Source organism: Salmo salar, chromosome ssa18 (genome assembly GCF_905237065.1).
Source record: "Salmo salar chromosome ssa18, Ssal_v3.1, whole genome shotgun sequence".
NCBI classification, from domain to species: Eukaryota; Metazoa; Chordata; class Actinopteri; order Salmoniformes; family Salmonidae; genus Salmo; species Salmo salar.
In genome coordinates, this window is record NC_059459.1 from 66962113 (window position 1) to 66983124 (window position 21012).

The 21012-nt window shown below is 45.0% G+C and overlaps 1 protein-coding gene across 1 annotated transcript in view; it reads left to right on the top strand.

The window, feature by feature from the left end:
- Positions 1-11964: 11964 nt before the first annotated feature.
- Positions 11965-21012, top strand: part of kdm6ba (lysine (K)-specific demethylase 6B, a) — a 105614-nt gene continuing 96566 nt past the window's right edge. Inside the window, 1 exon segment of the mRNA XM_014156113.2 lies at positions 11965-12559. The gene's annotated coding sequence lies outside the window, so the exon portion shown is untranslated.

Consider the following 21012-nt stretch of genomic DNA (forward strand, 5'->3'; position numbering starts at 1 on the left):
GTCAGGAGGAATGGGCCAAAATTCACCCAACTTATTGTGGGAAGCTTGTGGAAGGCTACCTGAAACGTTTGACCCAAGTTAAACAATTTAAAGGCAATGCTACCAAATACTAATTGAGTGTATGTATTCTTCTGACAAACTGGGAATGTGATGAAAGAAATAAAAGCTGAAATAAAGAATACACCTTAGCCAAATACATTTAAACTCAGTTTTTCACAATTCCTGACATTTAATCCTAGTAAAAATTCCTGTTTTAGGTCTGGTAGGATCACCCCTTTATTTTAAGAATGTGAAATGTCAGAATAATAGTAGAGAAACTTCAGACTTCAACTGTATCTACAGTTGTGGCCAAAGGTTTTGAGAATGACACAAATATTAATTTTCACAAAGTCTGCTGCCTCAGTTTGATTGATGGCAATTTGCATATACTCCAGAATGTTATGAAGAGTGATCAGATGAATTGCAATTAATTGCAAAGTCCCTCTTTGCCATGCAATTGAACTGAATCCTCAAAAAACATTTCCACTGCATTTCAGCCCTGCCACAAAAGGACCAGCTGACATCATGTGAGTGATTGTCTCGTTACCACAGGTGTGAGTGTTGACGAGGACAAGGCTGGATATCACTCTGTCATGCTGATTGAGTTCGAATAACAGACTGGAAGCTTCAAAAGCATAAGGATATTGCTGCCAGTAAGATTGCACCTAAATCAACCATTTATCGGATAATCAAGAACTTCAAGGAGAGCAGTTCAATTGTTGTGAAGAAGGCTTCAGGGCGCCCAAGAAAGTCCAGCAAGCGCCAGGACCGTCTCCTAAAGTTGATTCAGCTGCTCAGGAATGGCAGCAGGCAGGTATGAGTGCATCTGCACGCACAGTGAGGCAAAGACTTTTGGAGGATGGCCTGGTGTCAAGAAGGGCAGCAAAGAAGCCACTTCTCTCTAGGAAAAATATCAGGCACAGACTGATACTCTGCAAAAGGTACAGGGATTGGACTGCTGAGGACTGTGGTAAAGTCATGTTCTCTGATGAATCCCCTTTCCGATTGTTTGGGGCATCCGGAAAAAAGCTTGTCCAGAGAAGACAAGGTGAGCGCTACCATCAGTCCTGTGTCATGCCAACAGTAAAGTATCCTGAGACCATTCATGTGTGGGGTTGCTTCTCAGCCAAGGGAGTGGGCACACTCACAATTTTGCCTAAGAACATAGCCATGAATAAAGAATGGTACCAACACATCCTCCGAGAGCAACTTCTCCCAACCATCCAGGAACAGTTTGGTAACGAACAATGCCTTTTCCAGCATGATGGAGCACCTTGCCATAAGGCAAAATTAATTGACAGCATGCCAGGGCGGATTGCAGAGGTCTTGAAAAAGAAGGGTCAACACTGCAAATATTGACTCTTTGCATCAACTTCATGTAATTGTCAATAAAAGCCTTTGACACTTATGAAATGCTTGTAATTATACTTCAGTATTCCATAGTAACATCTGACAAAAATATCTAAAGACACTGAAGCAGCAAACTTTGTCGAAATTAATATTTGTGTCATCCTCAAAACTTTTGGCCACGACTGTAACTATAGTTGACAAACAAATGGTATACCAAATGTCGAAAATTATAATATGGCCTACCAAATGTCGGAAATTGTAATCAAAAACGTGTCTAAATTAGGGGTTAAAGTAGCCCGTAGGCTAAACGGTCTAGTACGGATTTTCAGCTAAATCTATTATTATGGTGGATCGAACTATGCAGGTAGCTGACTTTTTTAAGTGATTCGTTTGACGATCAGATGACAACACCCATGATATGCGAAACTGATCCTGCCCACACCGTGAAAAACAACAGTCAACGGGGTAAGATGCTTACATGCCACAGTATCCCATCTAAAATCAGCATTTCCCAGGCATCTCATAATCGGGATACAAGCTTTTCTGGGTTATTTTAAACCGGATATGATGTTTATATGAGTCAACTTGAGTATCCCAAATAATAACGGGGTATTGGTGTGCATGTAAACGTGGTCACTGAATCAAAGGGAATGTTTTGGGAGAGAGGTAGCGATAGAGAGGTAGAGAAAGGGGGAGATGAATGGAGAGGGATAGAGGGAGAAAGAGAGAGGGTGTCAAGAGGAATAGTGATAATATCAGTGCTAATTGAACACAGCTGCAACACGTTAAACAGGAATTGCCAATTAATGAGACCCGCATAACCCCCGGTTGAGTATATCTTTAAGAAATAAGAGCTAAAAAGAACGAGGGAATGAAACATTTAAAAAAAAGAAATTGAATTATTTACGGTGTCAAGAGGAAAGCCTGCTTGTGCTCTCTCTCTCCCTCTTTCTTCCTTTCTTTCAGTGGATTTCTGCTTCCTTCTGTCCATTAATTACATTTTCTGCCTCTTTCTCTCCGCTTCCCTCCTTTCATTCCCGTCTGCTGTCCTTCCTCTCTGTGGAGAGAGCGGGATCTCACAAAAAAGGAAGTGCTCCAGGGTAAAGAGGGATGAGGAGGAGGAAGAGGAAAGGAAACAGAAAGAGGGCTGAATGTATAGACAGCATTGACACACTAATGTGCTGCACTCAAACTTGAATGGGAGTGTGTGTTTGTGTTCATGCTTTAGATGCCTGTGAGTTTGAGAGTTTCTGTGTGCTATGAGAGGGATACAGTACATGCAGTAGAAGTGTGTGTTGTGTAGTAGTATGAAGTGTGTATTTATGAGCTTACACATTCCTGTGTGTGTGTGTGTGTGTGTGTGTGTGTGTGTGTGTGTGTGTGTGTGTGTGTGTGTGTGTGTGTGTGTGTGTGTGTGTGTGTGTGTGTGTGTGTGTGTGTGTGTGTGTGTGTGCGAGCATGTACTACCCAGATCTGTGTTGAAATACTGTTTGAAATCTTTCTAATACTTTGGGTGTTCCCTTTAGCCTGCCTGGAGTTCCAGATGGACGGGCAGTATCGTTTGCACTTTTGGGGCGTTTCTATTTGTCCCATTTCAGCATACAAGCTCAATCAAACCCAGCTAAAGTATTTGAAATGATTTCAAGTAGTATTTGAAGCTAGCTTTGGTACAGCAGGGCTGATCCTGTGCAGACTCGGATTGAGTCCCAAATTACACCTTATTCCCTATATAGTGCACTACTTTTAACCCGATTCCTATGTGCCCTGGTCAAAAGTAATGTACTATATAGGGGATAGGGTGACATTTAGGATGTAGTGAAGGTCTGGCCTGTGGATCCAGTGAGTCTGGCTCTAACTCTCTTATTTAACTGTAGTGATTACAGCAACACTGATAACACTGCAGTGTGCAGCACTCACTGAATCACATCCACCCTCTCTCTCTCTCTCTCTCTCTCTTTTTCTTCTCACTATCTCTCTCTCTCTAACTTCTTACTTTCTTTCTCTCTCTTTCTTCTTACTATCTCTCGCTCTCTTTCTTAATATCGCTCTCTCTTTCTTCTTACTATCTCTCCCTCCTTACTATCTCTCTCTCGCTTTCTTCTTACTATCTCTCGCTCTCTTTCTTAATATCGCTCTCTCTTTCTTCTTACTATATCTCGCTCTCTCCTTACGATCTCTCTCTCTTTCTTCTTGCTATCTCTCGCTTTCTTCTTACTATCTCTCTCTCTCTTTCTTCTCACTATCTCTCTCTCTCTTTCTCTCTGTTCTCTCTTCCTGCTCTGCTCTTCCTCACTCTACTCTCTCGCTCCTCTCTCTCGCTCTCTCTCCCCCCCTTCTCTGCAGTCAGTCCACCCCTCCCTCTTCTTTCCCCCTCTCCCACTCTTCCACCCCTCCCTCCTTTTTCCCCCTCTTCCATTCTGCCCTCTCTTTTTGGCTGAGGCTCAAATATCGCAAATGCTATTAGGTATTGGCTAAGGGCCAAATCAACGCAGTAATAAATCAATAGGATGTTACATTACGTAATAGACCCAGAGAGATGGCTCACTGCTGACCCTGTTACACAGGTTTATTCCCCTCTCCACTCCACTCAGCTCATAGTACAGTACAGTATTGCTCTCTGTCTTCCTATTTTCTCACTCTCTTTCTGTCTCTTCTCTCTTTCTCATATGTTATCTCTCTCTCTTTCTGCTACCCATATTAACTCTCTCTTTCTCTCTCTCGCGCTCTCTTTCACTAATTATCTCTCTCCGCCACCCTTATAATCCCTCTCTGTGTCATTCTCATAGCTTAAAGGGCAATTCTCCCACTTTTCGACCTCATATTCATTATCTCCAGCACCAGACCAGTGTCTGCATACAGTGCCTATTCACACCTCGTGACTTTTTCCACACTTTGTTGTGTTAGAAAGTGGGATTAAAATGGACATCATTGTAATTTATTGTCAGTGACCTACACGAAATACTCTGTATTAATGTCAAAGTGGAAGAAAAATTCTAAATTTTGTAAGAAATTTAGATAAGTATTCAAGTGTTAGAATCACCTTTGGCAGCTATTACAGCGGTGAGTCTTTCTGAGTATGTCTCTAAGAGATTTCTACACCTGGATTGGGCAATATCTGTCCATTATTCTTTTCAAAATTCTTCAAGCTCTGTCAAATTGGTTGTTGATAATTTTGAGACAAATACTTTCAGGTCTTGCCATAGATTTTCAAGCAGATTAAAGTAAAAAATGCAACTCGGCCACTCAGGAACATTCACTGTCTTCTTGGAAAGCAACCCCAGTGTAGATTTGGCCTTGTGTTTTAGGTTATTGTCCTGCTGAAAGGTTAATTAATCTCCCAGTGTCTGGTGGAAAGCAGACTGAACCAGGTTTTCCTGTGCTGAGCTCCATTCCGTTTATTTTTTATCCTGAAAAACTCCCTAGTCCTTAACGATTACAAGCATACCCATAACATGATGCTGCCACCACTATGCTTGAAAGTATGGAGAGTGGTACTCAGTAAAAGGCGCTGCATGGTCAATCCGATGTCTGCATTGGCAGTGCAGCATTTACTGTGAAACAGCCTCTGCAGAAGTCAGGGTATTTGTATTTGTTGCGCTTCGCGGAGCAGCGTATAGCTGTTGAGCAGTGCTGCTGTCAAGGAAGTGAGTTTGTGTTTATACAGGACATCCCGCCCCCACCTATCGTCAACCAATCATGTCAATGCGGAGCTATACTGAGCTACACAGAGTCCTTCGTTATGTTACAACATTTGTGAGGCGCACGGCGATGCGTTACGGAGCTCAGTTTGGCCTCTGCGTGCCTCCGGAGGCTCAGCAATTGCGTCACACCCTCCATACGGAGCCTCCGACCACATTTTCGGATCAAGCATAAATTGGCTTTAATGTGTTGTATTGTGTTTCCCCAAACACAACACTTTGTATTCAGGACAAAAAGTGAATTGCTTTGCCACATTTTATTGCAGTATTACTTTAGTACCTTGTTGCAAACAGGATGCATGTTTTGGAATATTTTGATTCTGTAAAGGCTTCCTTCTTTTCACTTTGTCGTTTAGTTTAGCATTGTGGAGTAACTACAATGTTGTTGATCCATCCTCAGTTTTCTCCTATCACAGCCATTCAATTCTGTAACTGTTTTAAAGTCACCATTGGCCTCATGGTGAAATCCCTGAGCCGTTTCCTTCCTCTCCAGCAACTGAGTTAGGAAGGATGCCTGTATATTTGTTGTGACTGGGTGTGTTGATACACCATCCAAAGTGTAACTTATAACTTCACCATGCTCAAATGGATATTCAATGTCAGATTTTTTTTTTTTCACCTACCAATAGGTGCCCTTCTTTGCGAGGCATTGGAAAACCTACCTGGTTTTGTAGTTGAGTCTGTTTTGAAATTCCCTGCTGGACTGAGGGACCTTACAGATCATTGTATGTGTGGGGTACAGAGATGAGGTAGTCTTTCAAAAACGATTATTGCACAAAGTGAGTCCATGCAACTTATTATGTGACTTGTTGCTCCTGAACTTATTTACTGTAGGCTTGCCATAACAAAGGAGATGGATGCTTATTGACTCAAGACATTTCAGCTTTTTATTTTTAATTAATTTGTAAACATTTCAGGAAAAAAAATATTCCACTTTGACATTATGGGGTATTGTGTGTAGGCCAGTGACATCAAATCTCAATTCAGGCTGTAACACAGCAACGTTGAAAAAGTTGAAGGCCGCGTGAATAGTTTATGAAGGCAGTGTATATGAAAATGGCACGTTTCTATGATCGGTGGTTAAAACGATGAGATGAAAGGTCCTAAGAAATGATACGCTGTGACATCACAGGGTAGGATTAAAAGCAGGGGTTGGAACCAGAATTATTTTCCAATGGTTTTGTTGTGAACAGAACCATTATTTCCACTAGGACTGGAAAACATCCCAGCAACGTAACATAACGTTATTAACCGGTTCCCATGCTGTTAAAAGGACGGTTCTGTTCCTCAAATCATTTCGTTTTTTTCCTGTTTTTGGTCTGTTCACTGATCCGGTTCTAACCCATCATTAAAATTTCGAGAAAAAAAAAGATTTAACAAACCTGCAACCTCACATCACCATGAATCTCATAGTGTTAAAAAAAAAATGTTTTACTTCTGATTATTTCATCAGTTAGAATTTTTTTACTTTGGTTGGTTGGTTATGTTCAGAACAGAGCAAAAATCATCCAGACCAAAATGTCGCTATACCCTATAGATATCTAGGAGTGTGTGTATTCCATAATGGAAACAAGGTGTATTACACCATACGGCAATGTATGTTTTATTTTGAATAGCAGTAACTTTTGGTGCACTCCTCTTTCCCAGTGCACTCTCTTCTCTCTCCCCTCTGTTCTCTCCCTCCTCTCCTGTGTAGGAGTATAAGGTCTGCTGTATATGTCGTCATAAATGGAACTTATTTTCCATATTGTCACGCTCTCTCTCTCTGGGCCGGAATACTGTCTGCTGCGCGTGGCTGGCACTGGGAGAACGTGTGTGTGTGTGTGTGTGTGTGTGTGTGTGTGTGTGTGTGTGTGTGTGTGTGTGTGTGTGTGTGTGTGTGTGTGTGTGTGTGTGTGTGTGTGTGTGTGTGTGTGTGTGTGTGTGTTTGAGAGGACATGAGCTATTGGAAACATCTCCGTGTTTGGGTGAGAAAACAGAAACATTTTGACAGGCAGATGAGCTTACACACACACACACACACACACACACACACACACACACACATTGGTGTCATCATCCTGCCACCATTTAAATTCACACAACAGAAAGCAAAAACCTATTTTAAACAATCATAAACACTGGTAATATGTACAGTATACAGTATGTACACTCTCAAGTGTTTCCACACCTTCCAATATACATTACTGAGAATATAATGCATACATACATTCCAACACTTATACATCTCTTTTAATTAAAAAAATACACTTACACACGCAAACACACACACATACATACAGTGCCTTCTGGAATGTATTCAGACCCATTGACCTTTTCAACATTCTTTACAATACAGCTTTATTCGAAAATTGATTGTATAAAAACAATTCCTCAGCAATTTACACACAATACCCTATAATGACAAAGTGAAAACAGATTTTTAGAAAACTTTATAAATGTATTAAAAATTTAAAACAGAAACACCTTATTTACCTAAGTATTCAGACCCTTTGCTATCAGACTCGAAATTGAGCTCAGATGCATCCTGTTTCCATTGATGATCCTTGAGATGTTTCTACAACCTGATTGGAGTCCACCTGTGGTAAATTCAATTGATTGGACATGATTTGGAAAGGCACACCCCCGTCTATATAAGGTCCCACAGTTGACAGTACATGTCAGAGCAAAAACCAATCCAGGAGGTCGAAGGAATTATCCGTAGAGCTCCGAGACAGGATTGTGTCGAGGCACAGATCTGGGGAAGTGTACCAAAACATTTCTGAAGGTCCCCAAGATCACAGTGGCCTCCATCATTCATAAATGGAATACGTTTAGAACCACCAAGACTCTTCCTAGAGCTGGCCGCCCGGCCAAACTGAGCAATCGGGGGAGAAGAGCCTTGGTCAGGGAGTTGACCAAGAACCCGATGGTCACTCTGACAGAGCTCCAGGGTTCCACTGTGGAGATGGGAGAACCTTCCAGAAGGACAACCATCTCTGCCGCACTCCACCAATCAGGCCTTTATGGTAGAGTGGCCAGACGGAAGCCAGTAAAAGGCACATGACAGCCCGCATGGAGTTTGCCAGAAGGCACCTAAAGACTCTCAGACCATGAGAAACAAGATTCTCTGGATTGATGAAACAAAAACTGAACTCTTTGGCCTGAATGCCAAGTCTGGAGGAAACCTGGCACCATCCCTATGGTGAAGCATGGTGGTGGCAGCATCAAGCTGTGAGGATTTTTTTCAGTGGCATGGATTTAGAGACTAGTCAGGCTCGAGGCAAAGATGAACGGAGCAAAGTACAGAGGGACCCTTGATGAAAACCTGCTCCACAGCGCTCATGACCTCAAACTGGGGCGAAGGTTCATCTTACAACAGGACAACGACCCTAAGCACACAGCCACGACAACGCAGGAGTGGCTTCGAGACAAGTCTCTGAATGTCCATGAGTGGCCCTGCCAGAGCCCGGACTTGAACCCGATTGAACATCTCTGGAGAGACCTGAAAATATCTGTGCAGCAACGCTCCACATCCAACCTGACAGAGCTTGAGAGGATCTGCAGAGAGGAATAGGTGAAATTCCCCAAATACAGGTGTGCCAAGTTTTTAGCATCATACCCAAGACGAATCGAGGCTGCAATTGCTGCCAAAGGTGCTTCAACAAAGTACTGAGTAAAGGGTCTGAATACTTATGTAAATGTGATATTTCAGTTTTTTATTTGTAACGAATTTGCAAAAATGGGGTCCGAATACTTTCCGAATGCGCTGAATCATTTTATTTGCACTATCTAGGGTTACCAACCTGCCCTCCAAATACACCTCTGCTGTCTTCAACCAGGATCTCAGCGATCACTGCCTCAACACATGCGTACGTAATGGGTCTGCGGTCAAACGACCACCCCTCATCACTGTCAAACGCTCCCTAAAACACTTCAGCGAGCAGGCTTTTCTAATCGACCTGGCCTGGGTATCCTGGAAGGATATTGACCTCATTCTGTCAGTAGAGGATGCCTGGTTATTCTTTAAAAGTGCCTTCCTCACCATTTAAATAAGCATGCCCCATTCAAAAAATTTGAACCATGAACAGATATAGCCCTTGGTTCAGTCCAGACCTGACTGCCCTTGACCAGCATAAAAACATCCTGAGGCAAACTGCATTAGCATTGAAGAGTCCCCGCGATATGCAACTTAGTTAGGAAATAATATACACAGGCAGTTAGGGAAGCAAATGCTAGCTTTTTCAAACAGAAATTTGCTTCCTGTAGCACAAACTCCAAACATTTCTGGGACACTAAAGTCCATGGAGAATAGGAGTACCTCCTCCCAGCTGCCCACTGCACTGAGGATAGGAAACACTGTCACCACCGATAAATCCACGATAATTGAGAATTTCAATAAGCATTTTTCTACGGCCATGCTTTCCACCTGGCTACCCCTACCCGGTCAACAGCCCTGCACCCCCCACAGCAACTTGCCCAAGCCACCCCCATTTCTCCTTCACCAAAATCCAGATAGCTGATGTTCTGAAAGAACTGCAAAACCTGGACCCCTACAAATCAGCCGGGCTAGACAATCGGGACCCTCTCTTTCTAAAATTATCCCCCGAAATTGTTGCAACCCCTATTACTAGCCTGCTCAACCTCTCTTTCATATCGTCTGAGATCCCCAAAGATTGGAAAGCTGCCGCAGTCATCCCCCTTTTCAAAGGGGGAGGCACTCTAGACCCAAACTGCTACAGACCTATATATATTCTACCCTGCCTTTCTAAGGTCTTCGAAAGCCAAGTTAACAAACAGATCACCGACCATTTCCAATCCCACCGTACCTTCTCCGTTATGCAATCTGGTTTCCGAGCTGGTCATGGGTGCACCTCAGCGACGCTCAAGGTTCTAAACGACATCATAACCGCCATCAATAAGAGACAATACTGTGCAGCTGTATTCATCGACCTGGCCAAGGCTTTCGACTCTATCAATCACCACATTCTTATCGGCAGACTCAACAGCCTGGTTTTCTCAAATGACTGCCTCGCCTGGTTCACCAACTACTTCTTAGACAGAGTTCAGTGTGTCAAATCGGAGGGCCTGTTGTCCGGACCCCTAGCAGTCTCTATGGGGATGCCACAGGGTTCAATTCTCGGGCCGACTCTCTTCTCTGGATACATCAATGATGTCGCTCTTGCTGCTGGTGATTCTCTGATCCACCTCTACACAGACGACACCATTCTGTATACTTCTGGCCCCTCTTTGGACACTGTGCTAACAAACCTCCAGATGAGCTTCAATGCCATACAACTCTCTTTCCGTTGCCTCCAACTGCTCTTAAATGCAAGTAAAACTAAATGCATGTTCTTCATCCGATCGCTGCCCTCACCTGCCCACCCGTCCAGCATCACTACTCTGGACGGTTCTGACTTAGAATATGTGGACAACTACAAATACCTAGGTGTCTGGTTAGACTGTAAAATCTCCTTCCGGACTCACATTAAGCATCTCCAATCCAAAATTAAATCTAGAATTGGCTTCCTATTTCACAACAAAGCATCCTTCACTCATGCTGCCAAACATACCCTCGTAAAACTGACTATCCTACCGATCCTTGACTCTGGCGATGTCATTTACAAAATAGCCTCCAACACTCTACTCAGCAAATTGGATGCAGTCTATCACAGTGGCATCCGTTTTGTCACCAAAGCCCCATATACTACCCACCACTGCGACCTGTATGCTCTCGTTGGCTGGCCCTCGTCGCCAAACTCACTGGCTCTAGGTCATCTATAAGTCTTTGCTAGGTAAAGCTCCGCCTTACCTCATCTCACTGGTCACCATAGCAGCACCCACCCGTAGCACGCGCTCCAGAAGGTATATTTCACTGGTCACCCCAAAGTCAATTCCTCCTTTGGCTGCCTTTCCTTCCAGTTCTCTGCTGCCAATGACTGGAACGAACTGCAAAAATCACTGAAGCTGGAGACTCATATCTCCCTCACTAGCTTTAAGCACCAGCTGTCAGAGCAGCTCACAGATCACTGCACCTGTAAATAGCCCATCCAACTACCTCATCCCCATACTGTTATTTATTTAATGTATTTATTTTGCTCCTTTTTACCCCAGTATCACTACTTGCATATTCATCTTCTGCACATCTATCACTCCAGTGTTTAATTGCTATATTGTAATTATTTCGCCACTATGGCCTATTTATTGCATTACCTCCCTTATCCTACCTCATTTGCAAACACTGTATACAGACTTTTTCTATTGTATTATTGACTGTATGTTTGTTTATTCCATGTGTAACTCTGTGCTGTTGTTTGTGTCGCACTGATTTGCTTTATCTTGGCCAGGTCACAGTTGTAAATGAGAACTGTAAATGTTCTGTAACTGTAAATGTTCTCAACTAGCCTACCCGGTTAAATAAAGGTGAAATAAAATGTTCTTTAAAAAGATATCTGTGTCATCTCTTTCTCATGAGCAGTTCAGTTGGGGTCAAACCGTGTTTAACAGTATAATCTACAACACCAATACATTATTACACAATATAAGATAATACAGCCATCAAAATATAAATAGAAAGAGAGAGAGAGAGCGAGAGAGAGAGAGAGAGAGAGAGAGAGATGGTGAGAGAAGAGGCTCCTTCCGCTCTCCAATCCCATCTGTTTGACACATAGATGGAGGGAGGGAGGGAGGTGGGCAGGGGAGGAACAGGCGAATGAAATGAAAACGAGGCCAGAGCCTGGCTGAGAGAGGGGAGAGGAGAGGAGGAGAGGAGGGGTGATGAGAGAAGACGGGGAGGGGCTGTTTGGAGAAAAGCAGGGCAAAAATTGAGAGAGGCAGGCTGGGGGGTTGGGCTCCAGGATCTGTGGTTGTGTGTGTGTGTGTGTGTGTGTGTGTGTGTGTGTGTGTGTGTGTGTGTGTGAGCGAGAGTGTGTGTGTATGCGCTCTATTCCTTTCCTTTCTTTGTTTGACTACTGAGTGGAAAAAAAGCGAGACAGAAAAAGAGAGTGTGTGTGTGTGTGTGTGTGTGTGTGCGAGAGAGAGAGAGAGAGAGGGTGAGGGAAAGAGGGAGAGAAAAGAAAAAGGAGATCCAAAGCGAGAAGCACACACTTTTTTTCTGGAAGAGAGAGAGACAAAGACGCAATTCTATTTATGTATGATTTGTAGCCTTTTTTAAACACTGCATGCTTCTGACACCAGTGTCAGCTTGGAGGGCTGGTTGTGTGTGTGCGTGTATGTTTTTTTTGTGTGCATCGGTCTGTCGCTCGGTGTGTGTGTGAGGGGAAGCCGGGTTCCCGGCCCCCGTATCCGTCTGGTTTAAAGGGAACAGAAGGGAACAACACAAAGCTAGGGGCTGAATGTCGCTGCTGCTGGAGATTTGCTGAGCTAGCCTGCCTTCGCTGCTCTGCTCTGCTCTGCCCTAGATAGCTAACACAACACACACTCTGGATATTACTACTACTTAATCAGCACCTCTCAGCCTAACCCTGAACACGGTAAGAGCCTTCTCTTTTCACACACACATGCACACGCTCACACACACACACAGTACTATCATGTGAACAAAGCAGAATGCTAGGGGTGTTTTAGCTAGCTTGCAAGCTAGCAGCAAGAGTTGACAAAAGCAATCTGGAAGGAAGAAAGTTGCTGTGCAGTGGAGAGAGAGACTGGGGTTGTGTGTGTGTGTGTGTGTGTGTGTGGAATGTAGCTTACACAAAGAGAGATTGTGCCTCAGCTGGGTTGTAGTGTGTTTATGATGCTGGCTGTCACTGACTTCTACCTGCTGGTGTTGGAGAGAAAAAAGTAGTTTATTTTTCCTTCTTTCTTTCTCGTTCTCTCTCTCTCTCTCCCCTTCTATCTTGTTCTCTCTCTCTCTCTCTCTCTCTCCCCTTCTATCTTGTTTTCTCTCTCTCTCCCCTTCTATATTGTTCTCTCTCTCCCTCCCCTTCTATCTTGTTTTCTCTCTCTCCCCCCTTCTATCTTGTTCTCTCTCTCCCCTTCTATCTTGTTCTCTCTCTCTCCCTCCCCTTCTATCTTGTTCTCTCTCTCCCCTTCTATCTTGTTCTCTCTCTCTCCCTCCCCTTCTATCTTGTTTTCTCTCTCTCCCCCCTTCTATCTTGTTCTCTCTCTCCCCTTCTATCTTGTTCTCTCTCTCTCCCTCCCCTTCTATCTTGTTCTCTCTCTCTCTCTCCCCTTCTATCTTGTTCTCTCTCTCCCCTTCTATCTTGTTCTCTCTCTCTCTCTCTCTCTCTCCCCTTCTATCTTGTTTTCTCTCTCTCTCCCCTTCTATCTTGTTCTCTCTCTCTCTCTCTCTCTCTCCCCTTCTATCTTGTTTTCTCTCTCTCTCCCCTTCTATATTGTTCTCTCTCTCCCTCCCCTTCTATCTTGTTTTCTCTCTCTCCCCCCTTCTATCTTGTTCTCTCTCTCCCCTTCTATCTTGTTCTCTCTCTCTCCCTCCCCTTCTATCTTGTTTTCTCTCTCTCCCCCCCTTCTATCTTGTTCTCTCTCTCCCCTTCTATCTTGTTCTCTCTCTCTCCCTCCCCTTCTATCTTGTTTTCTCTCTCTCTCCCCTTCTATCTTGTTCTCTCTCTCTCCCTCCCCTTCTATCTTGTTTTCTCTCTCCCCCCCTTCTATCTTGTTCTCTCTCTCCCCTTCTATCTTGTTCTCTCTCTCTCCCTCCCTTCTATCTTGTTCTCTCTCTCCCCTTCTATCTTGTTCTCTCTCTCCCCCTTCTATCTTGTTCTCTCTCTCTCCCCTTCTATCTTGTTTTCTCTCTCTCTCCCCTTCTATCTTGTTTTCTCTCTCTCTCCCCTTCTATCTTGTTCTCTCTCTCTCCCTCCCCTTCTATCTTGTTTTCTCTCTCTCCCCCCCTTCTATCTTGTTTTCTCTCTCCCCTTCTATCTTGTTTTCTCTCTCTCTCCCCTTCTATCTTGTTCTCTCTCTCTCTCCCCTTCTATCTTGTTTTCTCTCTCTCTCCCCTTCTATCTTGTTTTCTCTCTCTCTCCCCTTCTATCTTGTTCTCTCTCTCTCTCCCCTTCTATCTTGTTCTCTCTCTCTCCCTCCCCTTCTATCTTGTTCTCTCTCCCCCCCTTCTATCTTGTTTTCTCTCTCCCCTTCTATCTTGTTTTCTCTCTCTCTCCCCTTCTATCTTGTTCTCTCTCTTTCACCCCTTCTATCTTGTTCTCTCTCTCTCCCCCCTTCTATCTTGTTTTCTCTCTCCTTCCCCTTCTATATTGTTCTCTCTCCCTCCCCTTCTATCTTGTTTTCTCTCTCTCCCCCCTTCTATCTTGTTCTCTCTCTCCCCTTCTATCTTGTTTTCTCTCTCTCCTCCCCTTCTATCTTGTTCTCTCTCCCCCCCTTCTATCTTGTTTTCTCTCTCTCCCCCCTTCTGTCTTGTTCTCTCTTTCACCCCTTCTCTCTTGTTCTCTCTCTCTCTCTCTTTCCCCTTCTGTCTTGTTCTTTCTTTCACCCCTTCTCTCTTGTTCTCTCTCTCTCTCTCTCTCCCCCCTTCTATATTGTTCTCTCTCTCTCTCTCTCTCTCCCCTTCTATATTGTTCTCTCTCTCCCTCCCCTTCTATCTTGTTTTCTCTCTCTCCCCCCTTCTATCTTGTTCTCTCTCTCCCCTTCTATCTTGTTCTCTCTCTCTCTCTCTCTCTCTCTCTCCCCTTCTATCTTGTTTTCTCTCTCTCTCCCCTTCTATATTGTTCTCTCTCTCCCTCCCCTTCTATCTTGTTTTCTCTCTCTCCCCCCTTCTGTCTTGTTCTCTCTTTCACCCCTTCTCTCTTGTTCTCTCTCTCTCTCTCTTTCCCCTTCTGTCTTGTTCTCTCTTTCACCCCTTCTCTCTTGTTCTCTCTCTCTCTCTCTCTCTCTCTCTCCCCCTTTTGTCTTGTTCTCTCTCTCTCTCCCCTTCTATATTGTTCTCTCTCTCTCTCCCCTTCTATCTTGCTCTCTCTCTCTCTCTCCCCTTCTATCTTGTTCTCTCTCTCCCCTTCTATCTTGTTCTCTCTCTCTCTCTCTCTCCTTCTGTCTTGTTCTCTCTCTCTTTCCCCCTTCTATATTGTTCTCTCTCCTCTTCTATCTTGTTCTCTCTCTCTCTCTCTCTCTCTCTCTCTCTCTCTCTCTCTCTGTCTGTCTGTCTTGTTCTCTCTCTCCCCCTTCTGTCTTGTTCTCTCTCTCTCTCCCCTTCTATCTTGCTCTCTCTCTCTCTCTCCCCTTCTATCTTGTTCTCTCTTTCACCCCTTCTCTCTTGTTCTCTCTCTCTCTCTCTCTCTCTCTCTCTCTCCCCCTTTTGTCTTGTTCTCTCTCTCTCCCCTTCTATATTGTTCTCTCTCTCTCTCTCCCCTTCTATCTTGCTCTCTCTCTCTCTCTCTCTCCTTCTGTCTTGTTCTCTCTCTCCCCCTTATATCTTGTTCTCTCTCTCTCTCCCCCTTCTAACTTGTTCTCTCTCCTCTTCTATCTTGTTCTCTCTCTCTCTCTCTCTCTCTCTCTCTCTCTCTCTCTCTCTCTCTGTCTGTCTGTCTTGTTCTCTCTCTCCCCCTTCTGTCTTGTTCTCTCTCTCCCCTTCTGTCTTGTTCTCTCTCTCTCTCTCTCTCTCTCTCTCTCTCTCTGTCTGTCTGTCTTGTTCTCTCTCTCCCCCTTCTATATTGTTCTCTCTCTCCCTCCCCTTCTCTCTTGTTCTCTCTCTCCCCCTTCTAACTTGTTCTCTCTCCCCTTCTGTCTTGTTCTCTCTCTCTCCACTTCTATCTTGTTCTCTCTCTCTCTCCCCTTCTATCTTGTTCTCTCTCTCTCTCCCCCTTCTGTCTTGTTCTCTCTCTCTCTCCCCCTTCTGTCTTGTTCTCTCTCTCTCCCCCTTCTGTCTTGTTCTCTCTCTCTCCCCTTCTATCTTGTTCTCTCTCTCTCTCCCCTTCTATCTTGTTCTCTCTCTCCCTCCCTTCTATCTTGTTCTCTCTCTGCCCTTCTGTCTTGTTCTCTCTCTCTCCCCCTTCTATCTTGTTCTCTCTCTCTGCCCTTCTGTCTTGTTCTCTCTCTCTCCCCTTCTATCTTGTTCTCTCTCTCTCCCCTTCTGTCTTGTTCTCTCTCTCTCCCCTTCTATCTTGTTCTCTCTCTCTCTCCCCTTCTATCTTGTTCTCTCTCTCTCCCTCCCCTTCTATCTTGTTTTCTCTCTCCCCCTTCTATCTTGTTCTCTCTCTCCCCTTCTATCTTGTTCTCTCTCTCTCGCCCTTCTGTCTTGTTCTCTCTCTCTCCCCTTCTATCTTGTTCTCTCTCTCCCCCCTTCTGTCTTGTTCTCTCTCTCTCCCCTTCTATTTTGTTCTCTCTCTCGCTCTCTCTCTCTCTCCTTCTGTCTTGTTCTCTCTCTCCCCCTTCTCTCTTGTTCTCTCTCTCTCTCCCCTTATATCTTGTTCTCTCTCTCTCTCCCCTTCTATCTTGTTCTCTCTCTCCCTCCCCTTCTATCTTGTTTTCTCTCTCTCCCCCCTTCTATCTTGTTCTCTCTCTCCCCTTCTATCTTGTTCTCTCTCTCTCTCTCGCCCTTCTGTCTTGTTCTCTCTCTCTCTCCCCATTCTGTCTTGTTCTCTCTCTCCCCTTCTATTTTGTTCTCTCTCTCGCTCTCTCTCTCTCCCCTTCTGTCTTGTTCTCTCTCTCTCTCCCCATTCTGTCTTGTTCTCTCTCTCCCCTTCTATTTTGTTCTCTCTCTCGCTCTCTCTCTCTCCCCTTCTGTCTTGTTCTCTCTCTCCCCCTTATGTCTTGTTCTCTCTCTCTCTCTCTCTCTCCCCTTCTGTCTTGTTCTCTCTCTCTCCCCCCTTCTATCTTGTTTTCTCTCTCTCCCCCCTTCTATCTTGTTCTCTCTCTCCCCTTCTATCTTGTTTCTCTCTCTCTCTCTCTCTCTCCCCTTCTATCTTGTTTTCTCTCTCTCTCCCCTTCTATATTGTTCTCTCTCTCCCTCCCCTTCTATCTTGTTTTCTCTCTCTCCCCCCCTTCTGTCTTGTTCTCTCTTTCACCCCTTCTCTCTTGTTCTCTCTCTCTCTCTCTTTCCCCTTCTGTCTTGTTCTCTCTTTCACCCCTTCTCTCTTGTTCTCTCTCTCTCTCTCTCTCTCTCTCTTTCTCTCCCCCTTTTGTCTTGTTCTCTCTCTCTCTCCCCTTCTATATTGTTCTCTCTCTCTCTCCCCTTCTATCTTGCTCTCTCTCTCTCTCTCCCCTTCTATCTTGTTCTCTCTCTCCCCTTCTATCTTGTTCTCTCTCTCTCTCTCTCTCCTTCTGTCTTGTTCTCTCTCTCTTTCCCCCTTCTATATTGTTCTCTCTCCTCTTCTATCTTGTTCTCTCTCTCTCTCTCTCTCTCTCTCTCTCTCTCTCTCTCTCTCTCTGTCTGTCTGTCTTGTTCTCTCTCTCCCCCTTCTGTCTTGTTCTCTCTCTCTCTCTCCTTCTATCTTGCTCTCTCTCTCTCTCTCCCCTTCTATCTTGTTCTCTCTTTCACCCCTTCTCTCTTGTTCTCTCTCTCTCTCTCTCTCTCTCCCCTTTTGTCTTGTTCTCTCTCTCTCTCCCCTTCTATATTGTTCTCTCTCTCTCTCTCCCCTTCTATCTTGCTCTCTCTCTCTCTCTCTCCTTCTGTCTTGTTCTCTCTCTCCCCCTTATATCTTGTTCTCTCTCTCTCTCCTTCTAACTTGTTCTCTCTTCTTCTATCTTGTTCTCTCTCTCTCTCTCTCTCTCTCTCTCTCTCTCTCTCTGTCTGTCTGTCTTGTTCTCTCTCTCCCCCTTCTGTCTTGTTCTCTCTCTCCCCTTCTGTCTTGTTCTCTCTCTCTCTCTCTCTCTCTCTCTCTCTCTCTCTCTCTGTCTGTCTGTCTTGTTCTCTCTCTCCCCCTTCTATATTGTTCTCTCTCTCCCTCCCCTTCTCTCTTGTTCTCTCTCTCCCCCTTCTAACTTGTTCTCTCTCCCCTTCTGTCTTGTTCTCTCTCTCTCCACTTCTATCTTGTTCTCTCTCTCTCTCCCCTTCTATCTTGTTTCTCTCTCTCTCCCCCTTCTGTCTTGTTCTCTCTCTCTCTCCCCTTCTGTCTTGTTCTCTCTCTCTCCCCCTTCTGTCTTGTTCTCTCTCTCTCTCCCCTTCTATCTTGTTCTCTCTCTCTCTCCCCTTCTATCTTGTTCTCTCTCTCTCCCTCCCCTTCTATCTTGTTCTCTCTCTCTCGCCCTTCTGTCTTGTTCTCTCTCTCTCCCCCCCTTCTATCTTGTTCTCTCTCTCTCGCCCTTCTGTCTTGTTCTCTCTCTCTCCCCTTCTATCTTGTTCTCTCTCTCTCCCCTTCTGTCTTGTTCTCTCTCTCTCCCCTTCTATCTTGTTCTCTCTCTCTCTCCCCTTCTATCTTGTTCTCTCTCTCTCCCTCCCCTTCTATCTTGTTTTCTCTCTCCCCCCTTCTATCTTGTTCTCTCTCTCCCCTTCTATCTTGTTCTCTCTCTCTCGCCCTTCTGTCTTGTTCTCTCTCTCTCCCCTTCTATCTTGTTCTCTCTCTCCCCCCCTTCTGTCTTGTTCTCTCTCTCTCCCCTTCTATTTTGTTCTCTCTCTCGCTCTCTCTCTCTCTCCTTCTGTCTTGTTCTCTCTCTCCCCCTTCTCTCTTGTTCTCTCTCTCTCTCCCCTTATATCTTGTTCTCTCTCTCTCTCCCCTTCTATCTTGTTCTCTCTCTCTCCCTCCCCTTCTATCTTGTTTTCTCTCTCTCCCCCCCTTCTATCTTGTTCTCTCTCTCCCCTTCTATCTTGTTCTCTCTCTCTCTCTCGCCCTTCTGTCTTGTTCTCTCTCTCTCTCCCCATTCTGTCTTGTTCTCTCTCTCCCCTTCTATTTTGTTCTCTCTCTCGCTCTCTCTCTCTCCCCTTCTGTCTTGTTCTCTCTCTCTCTCCCCATTCTGTCTTGTTCTCTCTCTCCCCTTCTATTTTGTTCTCTCTCTCGCTCTCTCTCTCTCCCCCTCTGTCTTGCTCTCTCTCCCCCTTATGTCTTGTTCTCTCTCTCTCTCTCTCTCTCCCCTTCTGTCTTGTTCTCTCTCTCTCCCCCCTTCTATCTTGTTTTCTCTCTCTCCCCCCTTCTATCTTGTTCTCTCTCTCCCCTTCTATCTTGTTCTCTCTCTCTCTCTCTCTCTCTCCCCTTCTATCTTGTTTTCTCTCTCTCTCCCCTTCTATATTGTTCTCTCTCTCCCTCCCCTTCTATCTTGTTTTCTCTCTCTCCCCCCTTCTGTCTTGTTCTCTCTTTCACCCCTTCTCTCTTGTTCTCTCTCTCTCTCTCTTTCCCCTTCTGTCTTGTTCTCTCTTTCACCCCTTCTCTCTTGTTTTCTCTCTCTCTCTCTCTCTCTCTCTTTCTCTCCCCCTTTTGTCTTGTTCTCTCTCTCTCTCCCCTTCTATATTGTTCTCTCTCTCTCTCCCCTTCTATCTTGCTCTCTCTCTCTCTCCCCTTCTATCTTGTTCTCTCTCTCCCCTTCTATCTTGTTCTCTCTCTCTCTCTCTCTCCTTCTGTCTTGTTCTCTCTCTCTTTCCCCCTTCTATATTGTTCTCTCTCCTCTTCTATCTTGTTCTCTCTCTCTCTCTCTCTCTCTCTCTCTCTCTCTCTCTCTGTCTGTCTGTCTTGTTCTCTCTCTCCCCCTTCTGTCTTGTTCTCTCTCTCTCTCTCCTTCTATCTTGCTCTCTCTCTCTCTCTCCCCTTCTATCTTGTTCTCTCTTTCACCCCTTCTCTCTTGTTCTCTCTCTCTCTCTCTCTCTCTCTCCCCCTTTTGTCTTGTTCTCTCTCTCTCTCCCCTTCTATATTGTTCTCTCTCTCTCTCTCCCCTTCTATCTTGCTCTCTCTCTCTCTCTCCTTCTGTCTTGTTCTCTCTCTCCCCCTTATATCTTGTTCTCTCTCTCTCTCCCCCTTCTAACTTGTTCTCTCTCCTCTTCTATCTTGTTCTCTCTCTCTCTCTCTCTCTCTCTCTCTCTCTCTCTCTCTCTCTCTGTCTGTCTGTCTTGTTCTCTCTCTCCCCCTTCTGTCTTGTTCTCTCTCTCCCCTTCTGTCTTGTCTCTCTCTCTCTCTCTCTCTCTCTCTCTCTCTGTCTGTCTGTCTTGTTCTCTCTCTCCCCCTTCTATATTGTTCTCTCTCTCCCTCCCCTTCTATCTTGTTTTCTCTCTCTCCCCCCTTCTATCTTGTTCTCTCTCTCCCCTTCTATCTTGTTCTCTCTCTCTCTCTCTCTCCCCTTCTATCTTGTTTTCTCTCTCTCTCCCCCTTCTATATTGTTCTCTCTCTCCCTCCCCTTCTCTCTTGTTCTCTCTCTCTCCCCCTTCTAACTTGTTCTCTCTCCCCTTCTGTCTTGTTCTCTCTCTCTCCCCTTCTGTCTTGCTCTCTCTCTCTCCCCTTCTATCTTGTTCTCTCTCTCTCTCCCCTTCTATCTTGTTCTCTCTCTCTCCCTCCCCTTCTATCTTGTTTTCTCTCTCCCCCCTTCTATCTTGTTCTCTCTCTCCCCTTCTATCTTGTTCTCTCTCTCTCGCCCTTCTGTCTTGTTCTCTCTCTCTCCCCTTCTATCTTGTTCTCTCTCTCCCCCTTCTGTCTTGTTCTCTCTCTCTCTCCCCTTCTGTCTTGTTCTCTCTCTCTCCCCTTCTATCTTGTTCTCTCTCTCTCCCTCCCCTTCTATCTTGTTTTCTCTCTCCCCCCTTCTATCTTGTTCTCTCTCTCCCCTTCTATTTTGTTCTCTCTCTCGCTCTCTCTCTCTCTCCTTCTGTCTTGTTCTCTCTCTCCCCCTTCTCTCTTGTTCTCTCTCTCTCTCCCCTTATATCTTGTTCTCTCTCTCTCTCCCCTTCTATCTTGTTCTCTCTCTCTCCCTCCCCTTCTATCTTGTTTTCTCTCTCTCCCCCCTTCTATCTTGTTCTCTCTCTCCCCTTCTATCTTGTTCTCTCTCTCTCTCGCCCTTCTGTCTTGTTCTCTCTCTCTCTCCCCATTCTGTCTTGTTCTCTCTC